This window comes from Nannospalax galili, unplaced genomic scaffold (assembly GCF_000622305.1).
Source record: "Nannospalax galili isolate Female #2095 unplaced genomic scaffold, S.galili_v1.0 scaffold1416, whole genome shotgun sequence".
In the NCBI taxonomy this organism is placed as follows: domain Eukaryota; kingdom Metazoa; phylum Chordata; class Mammalia; order Rodentia; family Spalacidae; genus Nannospalax; species Nannospalax galili.
The window spans coordinates 434,467-446,644 of NW_008338643.1; the positions used below are offsets into that span (position 1 = coordinate 434,467).

At 44.4% G+C, this 12,178-nt stretch overlaps 1 pseudogene; it reads right to left on the reverse strand.

Annotated features, from left to right (window-relative positions):
* Window positions 1-11,954, reverse strand: part of LOC103734300 — a 13,863-nt pseudogene extending 1,909 nt beyond the window's left edge.
* Window positions 11,955-12,178: the final 224 nt, after the last annotated feature.

The window sequence follows — 12,178 nt, forward strand, 5'->3', positions numbered from 1 at the left end:
CCTCCCCCTCCTCCATTCCTCTCCTTCCTTCCCCTTCTCCCCTCCTCCCCCTCCTCCCCCTCTTCATCTTTCTTCTTGAGTAAAGATCTCAATGTATATAGCCTACTGTAGTCTAGAACCCACCACCTCCTGCCTCAGCATCCCACTTGCTTCCTTACTTGAGTTCTTTTTGAAGACTCATGATGACGTAGTCTCCTCAGACCACAGGCAATACTTTGTGTCTCCTCTCCATTGTTACCCAATGCAGTTTATGACTGTCCAGTAGGAAATAGTGACTGCAGCCTCACATTGTTAGAGGAACCTGGCATGCTACCTTGGGTTGGTGGCTAATCTTAGGGAAAGTTTTACCTCATTTAAACATAGCTATTTCTCTTCTGCAAGATTAAGATGAGCAGTCTGCGAAACCAAACTTACAAAGCCCCACTTCAAAATGAATGGAATACTTCTCTTACTGGTGGGCGGGCCTTCCGTGGGCCACAACAAGGCCTTCTCTAACTCTTCATGAGCAACTGGACAAAAGCACTCTGCCTCGGGGAGTCCCAGACCCTACCTTTCACTACTGAAGTAGCGCACTCAGAAGCTGAGACTCATGTTCAGAGACGGAGGAATGGAGCTGAGTTGGTAGGAGGCAGCGAGGAAGGGTGGTGAAGACCCAGCCGAGCTTGGTGTTGTGAAATGACATTTTCTTTCCATAGATAAGCTTTCCCAATGCTGCATCAAAGATGCTAAGTCAACGAAAAGCATCATTTTCTAATTTATTACAAGTTTGGGATTAGGTATTAAAAAGCATATATGTGTTGCATTCCAGGGTGGTGTGGGAATCAGACAGTGGCCAATCAGATGAGTTTGTTTGGACAGAGGAAGCATGAGGAGCTCTGGGCAAGGCAATGGCCAAGCATAAAGCTTTTGGTAACTTTTCTTTGTTAAAATCCTGTGTTATGTATGTTACTAAGACATTGCTAATTACCTAGCCCTCTCTTCTTTATAGAAAGTACCACGGGTTAAGTGTGGTGGTATACATTTGTAATCTTAGCACTCAGGTGCTGAAGCAGGAGGAGGAGGGAATCAAGAGTTTGAGGTCAAACTGGTCTATGTAAGGAGACTGTCTAAAAGAAAAAGAAAATTTTAAAAAAGGAGCGTAGACCTTAGCGTGCTTGCTGTTATTATTTATTGTATCAGACTACTGACTATTTGAGGTAGACAGGTGACTGATTCAGTTATAACCAATGAAACATGAGCTAAGATGTCTGGGGAAAGCTTTTTTTCTATACTGATATTAGTATTAACCCCATTCTTCTAATGCCTTTCTTCTTCCTTTAGATTTGGAGAACTTGAATGCTGAACTGTGCAGACACAATGGCCATATTTTGACCATGAGATAAGATGGATAGGAGCATCAACATCCTGGGTTGGAGGAGAGTGCCTAAAAGGCCCCAGGCCACTGTCACAAGCCAGCATCCTGGCCCTGGTATGCTGCCCACATAGCCATCCCAGCTATGTAAGCAGTGTTGTGTTGGCATTGGTCTCACTCCTTGCTGAGAGAATTGACGGTGCCAGGCGTAACGGCACTCATTAGAGTCAGAATCACCATGACAAACGGTTACCACCAAAAGCCTAAGGTTTTATGGAAAAAGTTTCTCACTTACATAAAATCCCCACCTGGTCTTCTTGAGCAGTAGAGAGCTCCTTTCCAAATGGCAAGTCAGTGGTCCTGTCTTATCATATTTGGTGGCTCTGGATGCATGTGGATTTCCATCTGGTAGACTGGGAAGAGCAAGAGCCATGTGAGGAATGAGTAGGACTCTGGGAGGTTGTGTGCCATTCTAGGTGGCACATGTCACTTTATCCTTTCCTTATTGAGAACTCAGAATCTTGGTCATAAATAACTGTAAGAGAAGTTGGCATTGCAGGCTAGCTGTGTGCCATGAAAGAGGAGTGGGTTTGGTAAATATCCAGCCGGCATCTGTGGTAGCCACCACTGCTCCATCCCTGTGACCTTTCCATGTAGTACTAAGAGACCAGTTGCCACCTTACCTTTCGGTATGGTGGTTTACAGTCAAATTGAATCTTTTGTTATTCAGGTGATAGAATGTAAACACATTAGGCAACCAGGTTTGTGGCTTTTCTTTAGTAGGTGAAAGGGAAGAGGGTTAGGAGGGAAACTCAAATAGACGTTTCCCTTCTTGACTTAAAGGGAGCAGAATATGGAGGAAGAGAGAGAAAAAACAAATTTCCAAATCTTCAAGACCACAAACAGCATAAATTGTAAACAGGTGATAAACAGCAACTATTGATTCGACCACGGTGCTTCCCTAGTCTTACTGCATCAGAGGGAACGGGATCTGTATCTGTTACTTTGTGTTATGATGGGAAACCTGATCCAAGTGACCTAACAGTAGAAGGGTTTATTTTGCTCACAGTTTGAGGGGATACAGTCCATCATGGTGGAGAAGGCATGGGGAAGGTCAGGGTGGTGGTGGGAATGTACAGCTGGAACTCCACTTGACAGACCAGGAAGCAGAGCTAGCCTATCACCATTAAGCTCCACCCCCAGCTAGGCCCCATATCCAGAAGGTTCCATAGTCTCTCAACATAGTCAGTTACTTATTATTTTTCCCAAGTCAGGAAAACTGTAGTGTGTTGGGAAGTTTCTCTTTTCCTTCACTCTGGTAAACCATGTGTCTTTAGAGTGAATGTTCTCAGATGTCCTCTGGTTATTCCCTGTACTAACATCCACCTCTAAGCTAACTTAAATCTAATGAGAAAGCATGTGCTAAGTGCAGATAGCCCTTGCTTCATGCATATTTAAAGCTCAAGACGTTCCACCTCCTGCCCCTCCCTTTTTCCTGTGACAAGCACAGAATTTCCCTACTTTCTTTCCTAATTCATATAATCTATGAGCTGCACTGACTTTCAAAATCTCTGTATTTGCTTAGCAAAAGCTTGAGGTAAGTAGTTTTCCAGATCTGTGGAGTCATTTAAAAGGTTGGTGGTTTGGAAAGTCCAGGTGTGTATTGTGGACTCAGACTTGGGAATAATTCCCAGCTCAGCTAGAGGTTTCCCTTGGGATTAAACAGATACAGTTTTAGTAAAGAGAAAGGAAGTGCTATGTGTTGGGATATGAACATGTGCGAGGTTCTTTGTATTCATTCTACAGAAAGTGACAGGACATCATTGCTATTTTACAAACAGTGGGAAATAGTCACAGACTCTGGCTGAGCTGGGTCTGATTTCTAGGCCTGCCCCATCTCCTTACTAAATACTGAACTTTCAGCTTGCTCTTCAGCTGTGGCCCAGATACTAGGGGAAGAAGGGAACACAGGATGCCTTGCCTTGCATGATGTTCTTGTTTGTTGCTTCATTGCTGTGACAAAGCACTCTGACAAGTACCACCTTGGGGAGGAAAGGCTTTACTTGGCTTACATCTTCTGGGTCACAGTTCATCAGGGAGCCCAAGGTAGGAACTCAGAGCAGGAACCTGGAGGTAGGAGCTGAAGCACAGGCCATGGAGGAGCTCTGCTTACTGGCTTGCTCCCCTGGCCCCTGCTCAGCCTGCTTTCGTATGCAACACAGGCCCACCTGCCCAGGGGTGGCACCACCCACAGTGGGCTGGGCCCTCCCACATCACTCAACAATCAAGAAGATACCCCATAGATATGGGGTGCGCAGGGATCTCGGGGCACCAGCTGCTAGTGTGGCGCCGGTCTCCTGTGTGCACCTGGGAGTCCGCGTCTGTTCCGCGATGCTGGCGGGTCCCTGCTTCTCCGCTGCTTCTCCGCTGCTGAAGCTCTCTGCTACCAGGGCTGGCCCGGTCGGGTTCCGCCCCAATTTCACCCGTACACTTCCTCGAGGTGCGAGATCCGTCAGCTGCCGGATTACACAGGAAGGTGCGGGACGGCTAAACCTGGGTTTCCGTGAGTCGTGGCTTACAAAGAGAAAGCCCTCTCCAGGAAGGCTGGATCGTAGGCAGTAAGACACAGGACTCAGCTCAGTCAGTGGTACAGCTCCTTTATTCAGTGACTCAGCTCGGCTCCAAGTCTTAGTGATCCAGCTTCAATTATTGAGGGAAAACCAGGATACTTTATACTGTGGGGGTAGTGGTAAAAGCCTTAGCTGATAGGTACTTTGTGGGATCCCCTATTTACATGTGGAAGTGGGTTCCTGCCAGGCTGCCAGACTGCCTGAAAAATCACACAGGAAAAGCTGGCAGTTTCAGAGCCAGAGGCCATGACTACTTCAAAAGATGAGTCAGGAAGATGCCGGGAAGGCACCCTGCTGAAAAAGGAGTCTCTGCATATGAAGCCGAGCCCATGGGCTATCCGGACATGGAGAGACTGCTACTTTACACAACAGGGGTCCCCAACACATAGATATGGCCACAGGCTAGTCTAATAGAGGAAATTCCCCAGTTGAGGCTCCCTCTACCCAGGTGTGTCATGTTGACATCTAACGCTATCTAGCACACATTGCAACCAAACTTCCCTGCTTCCTTTTTCTCCGAACTTGCTTTCTTTTCTACACAAGACGGATTGCTTGGATTAACTAACAGTCAGAGTGAGCTAACCAACTCTGTGATTCTCAGTGATGGAGAGAGAACAAGCTGAGTGAGAGTTCACTCTGACCTTATCTGGGACAAGCCATGTCACACCTCTCAGTTCCAGCTCCTGATGTCCCACACAGAGGGGTAGGTTAAGGTTCTTCCTGATCCTTCTTAACCTTAGTCCAGTCCAGGATCTTCATGGGTGCTAGGGCAAGCTGAGACAGGTGATTCATGCCTGTAATCCCAGCACGGAGAAGGTTGGTGTAGGAGGATCACCACAAGTATGAGTCTAGCCTGGGCAACAGAGTGATACCTTGTCTCCATCAAATATAAGAGTGATAAAGCAATTATCAAGAGGTTCCAATGGGAACCAAGTGTTCTCCTGGAGCTGGGGCAATGTTTGTGTTTGAATATTTTTTCCCACCTTCATGGGGTGCTGTTACTGTCTGATGGATGAAGACAGAAATCGCTGAATTGTAAAGACAGTCCTCAGGGCAGTGTTTGGCTAAGCAACTTGGATGTCCCTAGTAACCCAGAGCCTCTTTAAATGTGTTCCTGATGCACTTGCATATGCCTTACACACATGAGAATATGACTTACTTATGAATTAAAATTCAAGCATAAATTCATGTTCCTTTGCCTCATCTTAAAATAATGGATTTATGGGATGGTAAAATGGTTCAGTAGGTAAAGATGTTGATGACCTAAGTTTATTCCCTGGAACCCACATGTTAGACAGCGAGAACCAACTCCCACAAATTGTCCTCTGACCTCTACACTCATGCTGTGATATGAAAGTCCCTCCAAGATAAAGAAATATATATATTTTTAAAAATATGGCCCTACCTGAGTATCTATTGGCAACTGATGGATTTGGGGAGAGGAAGAATCTGTTTTTCTCAGGTATGATGCCTGGTAGGTTGACCAGACTCCAGGGCATAGACCTACACCTAGGAGCATGAGGGAGCTATAGAACGAACTCTATAGGCCTTTCAAAAGCAAAAAATTAAAAATGAATAAATAAAATATTTAAAAATTAGAAAAGGAGAGATGATAAAGGATAACATGAAATGGGGGGTGGTAAAGTGGGGTGAGGGAGGGGGTTAGAATATGATCAAAACACATTGGATAAAATTCTGGAATCAAAAATAAATTGAAGTGTGGAACTTAATAAGGTCCTCAAAAGACTGCTTCAAAAAAAATTGCTGGATAAATTATAGGTAATTGTGAAGAAAATTTTGGCACCCACACATAACCTGATGATCTAAAAAATAAAAATTGTACAGGTTGATTGAAAAGATGTGAACAGAGGGCTAGAGAGATGGCTTAAGGGCACTGGCTACTCTTACAGAAGACATGAGTTCAAATCCCAGTACCCACATGACAGCTAACAACTTTCCGTAACTCAGTTCCAGGGGATTCCCCAGTTCCAGGAGAGTCAACGCCCTCTTCTGCCTTCCTTGGGCATTGCACGACATGTGCAAACTTACATACATGCAGACATAACATAAAATAAAAATAGGTTAGACAAAAAAATTTTAAAGATGTGAACAGACCAGAAAGGACACAATAAAAAGAGCGTTCTCCGTTCCACTGGCTGCTGCTGGCAAATTTTAATCTTCCAGAAACATTTTATACATTTGTCACCATATATAGTAATTTATTAAATTTACTGCTGTCACTGAATGTGATCTTACATTTTCCCTTTCAGTTCATAGTTTTCCTATTTCTTCTAACAATAAAATGAGGATCCCTTAATCAGGCTGTCTCTAAAGTTTTATTTTTCAATCTGACCTTGACCTTGGTGATGCTAAAAATTCTCTAGTGCCTCCTGTCCCTTCCTGAGTTCTCGTCTGCAATTTTCTAAATCAGACATCTTCTGGGGAGGCATATTAAAAGGGTTTAAAATTTGGATAATAAAATAAATTGCTCATTTCCTGTAAACAGCATCCCAGCGTGTGTTACTCACCTTGAGCTAGCCCGATTGTAACTCCTGACTTGAGGCAACTGTGGGGCTGGCTCTCTTCTCAGGGTCTGACTTCCTAGTTATGTTCTGGGGGAAATTTGCAGAGAGCTTTGACTGAGGAGTTTTGTTTTGTTTTTGTCTCCAGTTATGGGGACTGCCGACTTTGGTAGGACCAGTTGATGCCTTCCCGATTCTGTAAGGAGTTGCATGTGGAACCTGAAACTGCAAACACTTTGACAGGCAGCTGATGAGGGTGTTCCTGGTCCTTCCAGAAAAGCATCCATGGCAGCTGCACTGTTGACTGACCTTCATCAGATTTTCCTAAGAAGGAGTCAATGAAGTGTTGTTGATTCTGTGCTTAGGAAGGGGAGATGAATAGGATATGGAAGTTCTGAGAAGTATCCAGAAAGCTCTGGAGGGAGACTCCAGAAGCAACGTTAACCTAGAGTGGCGCATCTCAAATAATAACACAGCAGCTCCTGAGAGTCCAGCTCTCACGATTGTGATGCATCTTACACTGGTCACCTGAGGAACATTTCTGTGAAAATCCTTAAAGGCATCCTCTTGAAAATGGGCTGGGGGCAGAAAAAGAGCCACTGAACTTCCAGGAACACTAAAAACAAAAACTGTGTCATGTAAAATTACAAATCAGTTCATAAAATTGCAGTGACTAACCTACACAATGTGAATTTCCTGATGTGAGTCCCTGGATTGGGCACCCGTAACAGGTAATGAAGGGACTTTACAGGGATGATTAACCAGGGCCTCCACGTTTTATTAGACTCATTTTGCTAATCCCTAAAATTAAGGAATTCCAGGTGGACGGGGCCAAGTATGCAAATGATTTCCTTCCGCCTAGCTGCGGATTTCATAGAAAGCCCTCAAACTGAGAAATAAAACACACAGAATGGGAAAGCTTTATGGCACAGTCAAGAATATTGTGCCTTTAAATAGTTCAGACAAGCAGTGCGTGCTGTAAATTCACCACAGAGACAAATTTGTGTAAAGCTATAAAAAGAGCAGAAATGAAGCTGAGAGAGGGCTGGGCTGGGCTGGGGGTGTCAAGAGGGGAGCTGGTGAGGCCCCAGTGGCTAGTCCAGTATTAACTGGGCTGGGACGGGCTAGCAGGGAGCATGGTGGATGTGCAGATGGGCCCATTCCATTCAGAAACACGTGAGAGAACAAACCGAGATACTCCATCCAAAGGAGCTCAGAGCTTTGCACATTCCGGTCTGTTTTGTTCACACATCACAGCCCAAGGGTTGAATCCAGCCTATGGCCTGTTTTTCTGTAGCCCATGGCTAAGAATGGTTTTTGAATTTTAAAAATATTATTTTATTATTTTTATTTTATGTGTATAAGTGTATTGTCTGCATGTATGCTAGTGTGCCCATGTCATGCAATGCCCACAGAGGTCAGAAGAGGGCATTGGACTCCCTGGAACTGGAGTTACAGATGGTTATTAGCTGTCATGTGGGTGCTGGGAACTGAACCCTGGTCCTGTGCTCTTAACCTCTGAGCATCTGCCCAGCCCTGGTTTTGGAATTTTTAAACAGTTGAGGGAAAATCAAAAGAAAAATAATACCTTGTGATGTTGAAATTTGATGAGATTCAAACTTCAGTGTCCATCGATAAACAAGCCTATGACTTCTTTGTGGGACCATGGCGGAGCTAAATGATTATACAGAAACTGTGTGACCTGCCATCTGCCATAGTGACTTTTTTGGCTTCACAGAAAAGGTTTGAAGGCTCTTGTTCTAGAGTGGAAGTTCTTGTAGCGGGGTCCACATCACCTAGGAACTTGTTAGAGAAATGCAGACTTGTGAGTGAGAAACTCGGAGTGAGACCCAGGGTCCCATGTTTGCCCAGCCCTCTCCCCATGTAAATGTTGAGCTTGGGAAGCACTTGTATAGAGTAAAAGACAGAATATTTTTAACATCACACTGAATGTCAAATCTTGGCCAGAGTTCACATTGGATCTTTGTGACAGGGGACAGTCTTTTAGAGGGATGACCTTAGACACACAGGGTGCCCTGACCACCTCACCATCTAGTTGACCTGTCCCTTGCCGAGCTCTTCTTGAAGTTCTGCAAAATATTATCGGATGACTGGTCATGCCACGCTCATAAGCAACAGCTACCATCCTCATTGCTCACCTTATAGAAGGGACATTAAATGCTTTGTCCAAAGTCACATAAGTGGAAGAAAGGGACTTTAAGAATAAGGTCTATGTGACTTCAGATTTGACTTCCTTCTCTGTCACATGAGACACTCTTACTAGTCCTGTGGGGAGCCTTCTGACTCAGGGTCCAAGTACTGCATGGGAATGGCTGGTCACCCAGACTCTGGGCCCCACTCTGCTAAGCAGTGTCCGCTGTCTGCCCTGGTGCTATGGAGAGGCCTTTGCAAAATGCAGAAAGTCAGTGATCTCCTTGGGAAAATGGCTGGTTATTTACAGGATTTATATGCATAGAGCACAAAATATTCCGTTGTGAAGATATCGAGATAACAACTGTTCAGGGAGCATTTTCAGTGAAATATTTACTTGGGAGAATAGGATGTCTAACGATAAAAAAATTGTAGGCACATCTGGGTGAGCATTATTTAGCTGCAAGTGTTTGCTTAGATATTTTTAATATACGTTTATGCACTTTAAATTTATTTTATTGGGCAAATAAGGACTTTGGGGAGAAGAGCTGGGGCATAGATTTTTAAAGGTTCTGAGCAGATGAGAGCAGCCTCTGGTGCGGGGTGGGGCTCCCAGCTGCTTTTCTTTTGACAGATTATCCTGATGTCCTTCATTTTATTGTGGTGCTAAAGTAATGGGCCTGCCTTGAATAGTTTGGTGACAGATGAGAGCCTGGGTCTGTCACTGAAATCCCAAGAATTTAAAGAGAAATGCAATGCACCTGGGTTCCCGCTTATTACCTGCACTGAAGGGCAAGCGAGTGGGGCCTGACTAGCCTTTATTTTAACATTTGGTGAAGAGATTTCATCTGTTTCCACAGAGAATGAAAGTACAGACAGGCAGGTCCTGCCATCTCCCAGGCACATTACTCACGTTTCCTGGTTTTCCAGCAAACGCTCGCTTCATTCAGACGACTTCTCTCACAGCTCATGTTGGGACATTTACAGAGGACACGGGACAAAGGTCCTGGATGCAGAATCATCTCTGGTTCTATTTTTACCTTGACATGTATATAATACATGTATATAATACAGAAAACTCCCTCATACCATTTACCCAGCTTCCCTCAATATTAAAATCTGCTTTAGAATATGTTAGTAAAACCTGGAAGCTGACATAGATATGATGCTATCAACAGAACATTGGTTTTATTTGGAGTATTCCCAAGTTTGACAAATGCTTACTGGGGTGTGTGTGTGTGTGTGTGTGTGTGTGTGTGTGCGTGTTATCACATTTGAAGATTATCTGTTCTGTTTAAATGATCCAACAATCATAGTACTAAATAACATTCCAATGATTGAAATAATACAATGGAAAATGTGTTGCCGTTTGCATCCTGTTGGCACCGTCACCCTGTCACTGGATAGGTGTGTATTCTGATAGCATGGCTGTCTAGGCTGTCCAGCCCCTCCATACTTCCCTGGAGATACAGTGCAATGGGAAGCAGCACAGAAGCAAGTCACCATGGTACAGACTATGACTGTTAACTGATGACTCTCCGTCCTCTTTCTTGGGGCACAAGGGAGGTCACACTTCTTCCCTGCCTCCTATATCTAACTTTTACATATATATATATAATGGCCATGTGATTCCCGTTGGTCATTGTAATGAGAACAAAAGTCTCCACCTGGGTTCTTCCCTGACACACGTCATGTCATACAAGAGCGACATGGAGGTGTCACAAGACCAAAGCCACCTAAATGCCAAGCTATCCTGTGGCAGATTGCCCAGCCTAGGAGCATGACCCAGACAGCAACAGACTGCAGGAAGTAAGCAATAACCTCTTCTGAATGAAATTATGAAATTTCCAGAAAAGTGGATGGAAATGAAAACTCTTCTATTAAGTGAGATAACCCAGGCTCAGAATGACAAATAACACGTGTTCTCTTTCAATTTGCAGATCCTAGCTTCTAATTTTGATATATGTATATTTATGGGAGAGCAAGTGTGGGTATATGTCAGAGAAAAGAAAGGGGCCCATGAAAAGGAGAAAAGAGACTTTAAGGAAGTGAAGTTCAGGGCTGGGGAGATGGCTCGGTGGGTAGAGCACTGGCTGCTCTCACAGAGGACCCAGGTTTGGTTCCCAGCACCCACATGACAACTAACAACCATCCTAACTCTAGTTCCAGGGAATCTAATTCCTTGTCTGACCTCCTAGGGCTTTGCACTCATGGGTGCACTTACATACATGCAGGCAATTCACTCATCCACATAAAATAAAAGTAAATCAAAATTTTTTACAAGAAAAAAAGGAAAAAAAAGGAGAGTGGGATGGGGAGGAAAATAGAACAGGTGTAACATGAATGTGGAAAGGGGAATATTGGGGGGCACGCAAAGAGGGGTGGGAGCAGGGAGCAAAGGGAAAGGAGCCAGTGTAAGGAACAACCCAGGTGAAGTACGCAGGGGACACCGTAAGGAGACTTGTTACTTTGCATACTAATTAAAACTAAAGTAATTTTTAAAAGAGTCGTGTGTGTGTGTGTGTGTGTGTGTGTGTGTGTGTGTGTGTGACTAAAATAATTTTTAAAAGAGTCGTGTGTGTGTGTGTGTGTGTGTGTGTGTGTGCGTGTGTGTGTGTCTGCATGGGTTTTTGCGCACCACCTGCATGCAGGTGCCTGAGGAGGCTAGAGGGTGTCAGATTCTTTGGAACTGGAGTTATAGGCAGTTGTGAGTTATCTGGTACAAGTGCTGGGCACTGAACCCGGGTGCTCTGCAAGAGGACTCTTTTTTGATATATATTTTATTTATTATTTTCATTTTATATGTATGCTTGTATTGCCTGCTTGTAGGCGTGTCGGAATCCCTGGAACTGGAGTTACAGGCAGTTGTTAGCTGCCATGTGGGTGCTGGAATTCGAACCTGGTTCTTCTGCAAGAGTAGCCAGTGTTCTTAAGTGCTGAGCCATCTCTCCAGCTGCAAGAGGACTCTTAACCATGCTCTTAAGTGTTGAACCATCTCTCTAGTCTCATAAAAAATAAAATAAAATTTAAAAAAGAACTAACATTTTCTGTGTGAAGCCAGTGAGTCCAATGTGGCATGTTACCTATCTGGCCTTTGTGTCTCAGCAGCTCTGCTGAGCTGTGGTGACATTTTGGGAGAAAAGGTTACCTCAACTTCTCTTCGTTGTGTAGACTTTCTGGGATGACTTGGTCCACCGTAGGAGAAGCTGCCCATCTATCACTAGGGGGTGGAATGGCCCTGGTGACCCTTCCTGTAATGCCCAGAAGAACCAAGGTGAGGTCCACATCTTTCTCTAGCATCGGGACTACCTGGGAGTTAAGGCAGGAATATATGCTAGGTGTCCACCAGATGGTTCTGATACCCGTCTAGATGCCAGGTGCTAGTTCCCTTCCTCCAGCTTATTTGATACTTTAAGAATTATGACATTGAACACTGGGCATGGTAGTATATGCCTTTAACTCTGGCACTTGGGAAGCAGAGGCAGACAGATCTCTGTGAGATCGAAGCCAGCCTGGTCTGCATA